Source organism: Mesoplodon mirus, assembly GCF_964341445.2.
Source record: "Mesoplodon mirus genome assembly, chromosome: 2".
NCBI lineage: Eukaryota > Metazoa > Chordata > Mammalia > Artiodactyla > Ziphiidae > Mesoplodon > Mesoplodon mirus.
This window is the reverse complement of record NC_138977.1, coordinates 91,532,635-91,542,862: the sequence shown is the minus strand read 5'-3', so window position 1 is coordinate 91,542,862 and position 10,228 is coordinate 91,532,635.

Sequence of the window (10,228 nt, the reverse complement as noted above, 5' to 3'; positions counted from 1 at the left end):
TCCCTGATGTAGCTGGTAAAAGGTAATATAGTATTATGTGATGTAAAGAGAGATGAGACAAAAGCTTGAGTCTACTTTGAAAATATGTTGTCTCTGATTTTAGACCACACATAGACAATCCTTTGAGAAACAACACAGAAAAGCAGCATAAACATTTCTATCCTTTTTGTGTTTGTCTAAAGCAGAGGTTAGAGGATAGTCCCAAGGGTGCAATTCTCTCTTCCAAACACAGAATAATGTTTATATTTCTCCAAATTGTTTTTTTTTAATTTTTCAAGTGAGTGAAACAATGAAATTTAGTCTTAATTTAAATGTATTTCCTATTGTAAGGATGTGTGTGTGCCCAGTAAACTTTACTAAGCATTTAAAGGTGGAAAACAGAGTCTGATTACTACTCTTATTTACCTCATCTCTTCTCTTAGTCAAAATTTGTTTTTAAATATGGAAACTCTTTTGTATCCTAAGATAGTTAGTCTTAGGAAACAGCTCATGGGCTAAAATAAAATGTAGCAGTTCATGAATTTAGGGTTGTTTCAGTCTAATCTGTTACTGTGTTCACTTTTGCTGTTTAACTTTTACTAGGTCTCTGCTTCCTTACCTGTAGATGTTGATAGTGTTCTAGTCAACAATGTTAGGGTACAAAAAAAAAATGGTACCAAGACAGATTAGGAAAACTTTAAAAATTGGTCAATTGCTTTTGATCTACCCACTTGATTGTTATCTGTAAACAAATGATTTTGAAAAGATTTTGAATTTTACCATATGTTCGAAACAATGCAATAGTTTTTACCAAATAGGTTGGGAATGGGTCATCCCAGAAAAGAAAAGAAAGAAAAAAAGAAACAGATTTTAACAATTAGTCATGAGATTTTAATTACAACAAAAAATTTTTTATTCCTTTAAGTAACAATGGAAGATAAGCCTTTTTACCTTCTTTTCTCTAATATTTGCCCATGAATTAGAATATACAAAACACAGGTTTAAAATAATCCTGAGTGTCATTTATTACTTATCACTTTAGTTCAGGAATAGTGAAGTCAACTACTGATACTGCTGACCAAGTCCTCCTTGCTAAATAATAACTTGGGATAGTGAAAGCTGAATGGGACCTGTTTAGGCCATGGCCTGAGCTTTGGCCATCTCTTCCAACACCTTTTGTATTATTATGTGAAGCTAACTTGACAAGCTCTGGTCATTATTTTACATTTATTCCAGCAAATCCAGCCCCTGTGACACTTAATGCTGCCATTGTCAATCAGTCTACAGTAGTGACTGCCTTTAGGGCTCCTGCTGTGTGCCACATCCAGTGTCCACTGGGTTCTGGGAGAGACACCAAAGAAGAGGCCATTTACGGCTCTGCTGAGAGTAAATCAAGCCCTAAGAGGGAAGGCTCAGGGAGGAGGGCTTATTAGTACGGCACAGAAAGGCCTTAAACATTCTCACTTTTGATTGGAATCAGCAGCCCACAATATCAAGGTTTTTCTACAAAGAGATGCACCCTGAAAGATAATACACAGCTCTGAAGAGTGAATTTGGAGGGTATGGGGACCACCCTCCCCCAACTTCCCACACTCCTTTTTCTAAGTGACAAGGTTATGGGGCATGGCTGGCTGTTAGAGACTGAGGTAGGGGAGGTATTGATTTACTTTACTTCCTCGCACTGCAATTTTAAAAAGAAGAGAATAGAACAAATGAGCCAGATGAAATCTTTTTTTGTTTGTTTTTTGTTTGTTTTGCAATGAGGCAGGGTATATATATATATATATATATATATATATGTTTTTGTTTTTGTTTTTGTTTTTTGCTCTACGTGGGCCTCTCACTGTTGTGGCCTCTCCCGTCACGGAGCACAGGCTCTGGACATGCAGGCTCAGCAGCCATGGCTCACGGGCCCAGCCACTCCACGGCATGTGGGATCTTCCAGGACCAGGGCACGAACCCATGTCCCCTGCATCGGCAGGCGGACTCTCAACCACTGCGCCACCAGGGAAGCCTGGGTATATATTATTTTAAAAGAAAAGTTAACCTGGAATTCTTGAAAACAAGGGACCAGTAGGAGAAAATGGGGCAGGGGAGAATGTAATAGAAAAATAACGATACCTATTCCTTTAGGGGAACAGCAAGGGTCACTAAGAATGAGACCCTTTTTCCTGGAAATGCAGACCATGTAGAGCAAGGCAGTATGACTTGTCCACAACTGAAATGCAAAACACAGATGAGCTAAGGAAGTCAGTGAAACACTAGAGTGCATTTATGTAGATTCCAGACATGTACATCTCACAGGGTCTGCATCCCTCTTCTCTGAAAGCCCCTGCACTCTTCATGAGGAGAGAGCAACAGAGAATGGGGAGAAGGAACAAGAGGACAGGGCCAGCCTTAAATATCTGGTGGTATATTGTCCTCAGCTCACCAAGAGAACTCTGCACAATGCGGCTCCTATTAGGAATGAGAACAAGTACCTATTGTTTAGGCTTAAACAGCTTGAGTGTTTCTTCTAGAGATAATTTAATTAAAATGGTCCCTGAAGCCAAACTGAGCTTCATATTGAGCACTGCACACATTCCTTCCAAATTCCAGCACAGGCTATTCAGAATGAGCAAGCCATCAGCCATGTAACTCAGCAGATGCACTGGACCTGGTCCCCACAGACTAGCCTTTTCACTTCCGCTGGAAAGGAGGCCCCAGGTCAGGGGCTAAGACAGGGGACTCTTCCTAGGCCCTAGGAGGGCCATTAGTTCTGATGCAGTTAGAGAAAAGATCATTTTTCATCTGTGAATTTAGTTCCAGAAATGATGGGGGCATTTTTTTTTCCTTAGGGATCAAGGGAGAAATTTGGCTTACTGGCTGCATCCAAATCAACAATCCTCACTCAGTGTAGACTCAGTACGTTGGTACTCAACAAGTATACGTTGAATGAATGAGTGGATACATGAATGAAAACCAATCCCTTTGACTGGCTTTCAGCCTGTTTCCTTCTGCAGTAAGAAAGTAAATGGGTAGCATCTGATCTTAGATCAAAGCTACCAAACTGTCAAGTACCCCAATGGGACATAATACAATGCTGTGGCACTGGATGGTGGTTTATTTGTGGTGGATGTAATTCAACATGTTTAGGATATATGAACAGAATAAAGACCTTTGACTTTGTGATCCTTGTTGTCTAGCAAGGGTAGGGGGATGGAAGGCAAACAAAAGCCATAAACATAGTAAAATAAACATATGATATGTTAGAAGTTCTATGTGCTAAGAGGATAGTAGTGCAGGGTAAGAGTTCCAAAGGCAGTGTTTGGGGATATGGGAGGGTGGGAGTGGCTTGCAATTTTATAGAGGGTAGACAAGGGTAGACAGAGTGGGTCTCTTTGAGAAGGTGATGCTTGAGCAAAAATTAGAGTGGTTAGGGCATAAGCCCTCTGGGTATCTAGAGACAGAATGGTCTAGGCAAAGGGAAGCCAGTACAAAGGCCAGAGGGCAGGAGTATGCCAGGTATGTTTGAGAGCAAAGAATAAAGAAGCTACTGTGATGCACTTTGAAGACAGAAGAAGGGGCCACAAACCAAGAAATGTTGGTGGCCAGTAGAAGCTGAAAAAGACAAGGAAACAGATTGTAGTTATTAACACACCCTGCCAACTTCTTGACTTTAGCCCAGTGGAACTGATTTCAGTCTTCCTGAACATCGAGATAATAAATTCATGTTGTTATAAGTCAAAAAAAAAAAAAAAGCAGCTACAGTGGCTTGGAGAGGGAGAAAAGTAACTGTGTCTATGTGGACGCACAGAGAATTGAATTCTTCTATGGAAACAGGTAAAGAGGCAGAGAACAGGCATTCAGCTGTTGGTAGGTGGGTAGATGTGGCTGTGGAAGTCTCTGAGGGTTTTCTCTGGTTCTCTCAAATGTCTTAGAGAAGTAGGAAGCAAAGTAATCAGCTGAGACAAAGGGGAGAGAGGAAGGTATGAACTTGTCCTCTGGGAGAACAGGAGAGTGAATGGACTGGGGGAACATATGACAAATACCAGGCAGCATTAAGGGCCCACTTAATGGTTAACGATCACAAACTCAAAATGAGGCCAGTCAGCAGTTGAGTCTTTCACCAGGCATACTCAGCTGTTCTGGTACAGGCAAAGAGTTGGGTTTTGCCAGGGTGGTGGTTTTGCTAAGCAAGTGTGACAAAGTGAGAAAGAGGCAAGGGACTTCAAGGGTTCTGAAGTGAGTAAGTACAATATGATAATGACCAGAGAATCTAAGCTGAGTAAGCAGAGAAGATAGGACCTCAAGTAAAAAGAGGGAAGGATCAAATGGATTAGAAATCCCCATAGTTTAGAAGGATTGGAGGAATAGGGTACTAGAAGGAGTGATCTGGAAAAATAGGAGGTGGGGTCAGAATGGAATGTGTCCAATTAAGATTATGAAAATGCATCTAAAATCTTAGGACAGTATCTGGCACAAATCAGGTACTCAACAATAAATAGCTGTTGTTAGGAGTTCATAATATCTTATCCAAAACCTTTGAGGCCAGATATGTTTCATAATCCAGAATTCTTCAGATTGTAGAAAGGTTATCTAGTGCATTTACATCTCCGTTGAGGTCTTGGAAATCTTTTCATAATCAAATACACTTGTATTTCTTCAGTGAAATATATGAATATTCATATTAAGTGGTATACATAGCCTCATGTAAGCTCAGGCCAGACTTTGCTATTCAATAAGTTTTGGCACTAAACTTAAAAAGCAAATAACTTTTGTCTTTAAGAGCATATGAGATTTCAGAATTGCAGAGAAGAGAAGGTTAACCTATACTGGCATTTAAACTAAGTTGTGGGTTTACGTGCAATCACTTCATCTCTCTGGACATTGGTTATTTCAGTATTAAAAACAGGACTTTGAGTTTGAAAAATTTCTTAGCTACTTTTTTTTTTTTTTTGTGGCACGCGGGCCTCTCACTGTTGTGGCCTCTCCCGTTGTGGAGCACAGGCTCCGGAAGCGCAGGCTCAGCGGCCATGGCTCACGGGCCTAGCCGCTTCGTGGCATGTGGGATCTTCCCGGACCGGGGCACGAACCCGTGTCCTCTGCATCGGCAGGCGGACTCTCAACCACTGCGCCACCAGGGAAGCCCTAGCAAGTACTTTTAAAGTGGCTAAAGCATTATATTCTCACAGGCAGGTTTGAAAAGGGGCAGAGATGACTCTGTGTGTGTGTGTGTGAAAGAGCTGAGGACCCATAACAGAAGAACTTTAGTGAGGGGAAACTAGATGTTTGCTGTGCATGATTTATAGAACTGGGGGCCAGATTGACCCTACAGCTCAAATACCATGAAGTATTCATGTTCTATTCACCATGCTCTGAAGACCAGCAGCACCAGCATCACCAGAGGTTGCTAGAAATGAAGACTCTTGGGCCTCAGCCCATACCTATTGCATCAGAATCTGCACTTGAGTGAAATCCCAGGTGATTCATATACACGTCAGATTTTGAGAGGCAGTGCTATTAAAGAGAGCCACTTGCCACTTCACTTGGTCTGCTGTGTCTGAACTTGGGTGGAGCTCTTTGCCAACAAAGAAAACTAGTTCTGAGTTGGACCTAAAGGGAAAATGAAGAAAGCCTATGTCAAACTTCCCTCATCTTTTGAGATAAAGTGGGTCATTCAAAGAGGAACAGTTTGGTTTGGAGCCATCACTTTGATCAAGTGATAGGCACAGCCAGACAAGGCAAGGGAAATGTGCAGAATTTTAACAGACGTCGCTTATATATTTATAAGAGTCATGGCCTGGTCAAAATGGAAGAATAGAAAAACATTCAGAGTAGAATCAGGAGGGAATTCCCTGGTGGTCTGGTGGTTAGGACATGGTGCTTTCACTGCCAAGGGCCTGGGTTCAATCCTTGGTCAGGGAACTAAGATCCAATGAGCTGCACAGCACCACCCCACCGCCCACCCCACCCCCCCAAAAAAAGAAAAAGAAAAATAGAATAGAATCAGGAACAAATAAACTATTCTAGCCAATAAAGTGGTGAGCAAATGGGGGGGGATCTGAATTATAGATAAACCAGGTAATGATGTATCTTGAAGCTGAGAGAGACCACTATCCTCAAAACAGTTCACTGTGTTGCTCGTCACTGTCACAGAATAAAATCTCATGCCTTGGCCCCAAACCTGCAGCCAATGTGAACACTCACTCCACTAGAGTGGTGACCTCTACTTGTTTGGGGATGGTATAATTGTTTTCTTAATGGGGCTTTTAATCCTGTTAAGATTTAGAGTTAAATAGGTAGTGAAGTAAATCAAATCCACAGGGTTAGCATTTTTGCGTAAGTTCAGGAAGAGATTTTTATAATCTTGAGGATGATGTGTGGTGTTTGGTATTTCAAATATTTGTAAGGGAGGATTTAACCTGTTAGAGAATTGCAGTCCCAATTTAAAGAGTGTAGTTTGTAATTATTAGGTAAAATGTATAAAGAGAACTTTAAAAACCTTTTGACTAAGGTTCTAAACCATTTTGGTTTAAAAGAACTGGAGATTACTCTAGTTACATTTTGCTAAAGTCTTGTAAGTATTTGAGAACATTTTGCTTAGAAGCATTTGAAGTGCTAAAAAAGATCCACTATATTAAATATATAATGCAGCTTGAGATTTCTAATGGAATTTAATTAATTGAGTATTTAAATGAGACTGTTTAGGAGAATTTAATTCCTGCAGCTTTAGTTGACAGAGCTTTAATCCTCTTGAAACTGATGGTTAAAATTTACTTGACTTACAAATAGAATAATAAGGTTTCTACATTGAACTTTAGGTTTAAGGAAAACAGCTTTAGAATTACTTAAAATTTCTTTAATAAATTTCATATTCATTAAAAAACCCAAGGACTCTGCAAATAGTCTTCATTATGCTCTAAAGCTTCCATTAAGGACACCAAAAACTCATGTTAACATAAATAATTTAAATTGTCACCAGTATCTGATAAGTTTAGACATTTTAAAGCCAAAGGCATGTTTTTTGGTAAATGTGGGACACTGCTCTTGCACTAAGACTTTCAAAGCCATAACCTTCAAGCTCACAGGAGAAATACTTTCATATACCATCTGTAGATAACTGGCCAACAGACTGCACACGTAGCCCCTATGGTGGTCCCCCTGCAGACACTGCCACCACCAAGCATTTGTCTCAAGTCCCCTCCTCCTCACACCCAGAAACCCATGACAGCAGAAGACGAAAGCCAGCCAGTGAAGCAAAAGCTGAAGTTCTTCCATGATGTCTACTGACCCACACCACAGATTAGAATCACAGTTTGCTCACTTTTCCTTCTCAAAAAGCCAAGAGCTCAAGCCTGTATTACAAGTTGCAAATGATTTGGAAAATTCTGTTTTAAAAGTGATGCTTGGCATTCTAAGGAGTATTTTCCTTGGACATGAGGGTGCCTCTCCGCTGATGGATGTCAGGGAGCCAGCTAGATATCCGAATTCAAGGAAGCCTTGGGCCTCCACGGACTGCCAAAAACACCTCTCTTTCAGACTTTGATTCTGTTGGCTCTTCTGAGGATTTTTAAAAAAGAGGAAAAAAGATTCACCCTCAACCCTTCCTATAGAAATCGCTTTGCCCCCAAGGGCTTGATAAATCCAGCAGGCTTCATAAGAAAAGTCACTTGAAACTGGCTGAAGCCCCACTGGGTGCTCAATGTTGAGAGGTCTGTCCTTTCCCCCACCTTTTAGAAGAATTGTAGCTAAGGAGAGAAGGAAGCCCATGAAAACAGCATGTGTTTTCTTAATCCAGTATGGTGAGAGGCAACCTCGGAAGGCTTTTGCTTCTAAATCAATGTACTTCGTGCAGAATTCATTGTCACTCTTGTTGCCCCCGCTGCCCCCTTCTTCATGAAGCTTTTCCTAGTTTCTCCTTGGGTACCTCCTTATATCACATACTACTCTAATTTGTATATACTTATTTATTTCCCCCACCCCAGAGTACCTCAGAGCCAAGCTTGTGTTTTATTCATCCTGTATTTCCCTGTGGCTTCTTCCAGAACATTTCATACATCCTAAGTGCTCAAAAAAGTGTTTGTGTAGAGAACAAGTGAATGAACTATAATACTGCTAATTACAGTAGAAATGTTTACAGAAAGGTATATGGAAGGGTCGCTTTCTGTTTTTCAGGTTCTGACTTTTTTTCCTACTTTAATTTTTTATTTCTTTGGCCATGCCACGTGGCTTACGGGATCTTAGTTCCCCAACCAGGGATCGAACCCATGCCCCCTGCATTGGAAGTGTGGAGTCTTAACCACTGAACCGCCAGGGAAGTCCCCCTACTTTAATTTTTTTTTAATATTTATTTTATTTATTTATTTGGTTGTGCCGGGTCTTAGTTGTGGCTCGTGGGCTCCTTAGTTGTGACATGTGAACTCTTAGTTGTGGCATGCGTGCGGGATCTAGTTCCCTGATCAGGGCTTGAACCCGGGCCCCCTGCATTGGGAGTGTGGAGTCTTAACCACTGCACCACCAGGGAAGTCCCCCTACTTTAAATTTTAAGTGTAGGTTTTACCCTAACTTCATGGCTATAGTGTATTATCAAACATGTGCATATTTTATAGGTAAGGTCTGCCTGTACTAGTGGAGAAAGAATCATAGAATTTATTTATTTTTTAATTTTTTTAACATCTTTATTGGAGTATAATTGCTTTACAATGGTGTGTTAGTTTCTGCTTTATAACAAAGTGAATCAGCTATACATATATACGTATATCCCCATATCTCCTCCCTCTTGCGTCTCCCTCCCACCCTCCCTATCCCACCCCTCTAGGCGGTCACAAAACACCGAGCTGATCTCCCTGTGCTATGCGGCTGCTTCCCACTAGCTATCTATTTTACATTTGGTAGTGTGTATAAGTCCATACCACTCTCTCACTTCGTCCCAGCTTACCCTTCCCCCTCCCTTTGTCCTCAAGTCCATTCTCTATGTCTGCGTCTTTATTCCTGTCCCGCCCCTAGATTCTTCAAAACCGTTTTTTTTTTTTTTAGAGAATCATAGAATTTAACCAGAATAGGTCTCAGAGATTATCTACTTGCTCATAATAATATCTTATTTATTAAGCATTTACTATATGCAAGGCATAGTGTTAAACACTGTATATACCTTATCTCATTAAATGATTGAAACAACCCTAAAAAGTAGGTATTATTATTATTCCCACTTTACTGATCAAGAGAGCATACTCCAAAAAGTTACATAACTTACCCTGTTTAGCAAAAATCGTTCAAATTTTATATATCTGACTTTGATCACGGCAGATTTATCTTTCCAATACATTTTATTTAAGCTAAAATGAAAATCATTTTAGATTAAAAAAAATATATAGTCCCTCCGCTCAAAGAGCCAAACCTCTGATAGTGAGAGCACATCCTGATTTGATAATACAAGGTAGAGCACGTCAGCCCATGAGAAGAGAACAGATGAAAAGTCAAGGTTCAAAATACAGTGGAGGGAATTGGTATGTGTGTGGAGGGAACCTGGGAAGGGAGCCTTGAAAGATGTAGATTCTGGTTTAGAGGCAATGGGGCAGAGGGACAAAGGGGAGCCCTTCCAGGAGAGAGAAGAGCATAAGCAAATACAGCTTGAAACAATTAACCAAGTTCTTCAGCTACTCTCTTCCCAACACTACCTCTTCTTACCACAGAGAAAAGTAGTTTGTACCAGGAATAAAAGGCCAACAGCTTCACCTGTGCTTCTGACTCATCACCCTCTCTTCCCTCTGACTAACCTCTCTCAACTGGTTCCCTTCCTATAGCTCATACGTAGGTTCAGGTTTTCTCTGTTAAAAAAAAAAGAAAATCCTCCATTAATCTGTATCTCGTTGTGGGTTGTTTCTTTCCTTCTTATCCCAGTCTTAAAAAACAAAAAATTCTCTATTTATAGTCTCAACACTCTCAACCTCTATCCTCTCTTCATCCTAGTACAATTCAGCACTTCTACTTATTGTCCTGACTCTTCCCCACCAGCATTCCACCTCCACCCCCTCAAAAGAGAACACTGCTTGCTAGGATGATCATGACCTCTTCATTGTCAACTCCCATGAACACATGGCCTGTCTGGTAGATGACATTGTTGTTAGCATCCTTCTTGAAAGTATGAAAACTTTATCCTCCCCTGGCTTCTGACTACTGCTTTCCCTTGCTGACTCTTTTTTCTATGTCCATATTTAAAGAGTGGTGTCTTAGTCCATTTGGGCTGCTCTAACAAGAATACCATAGA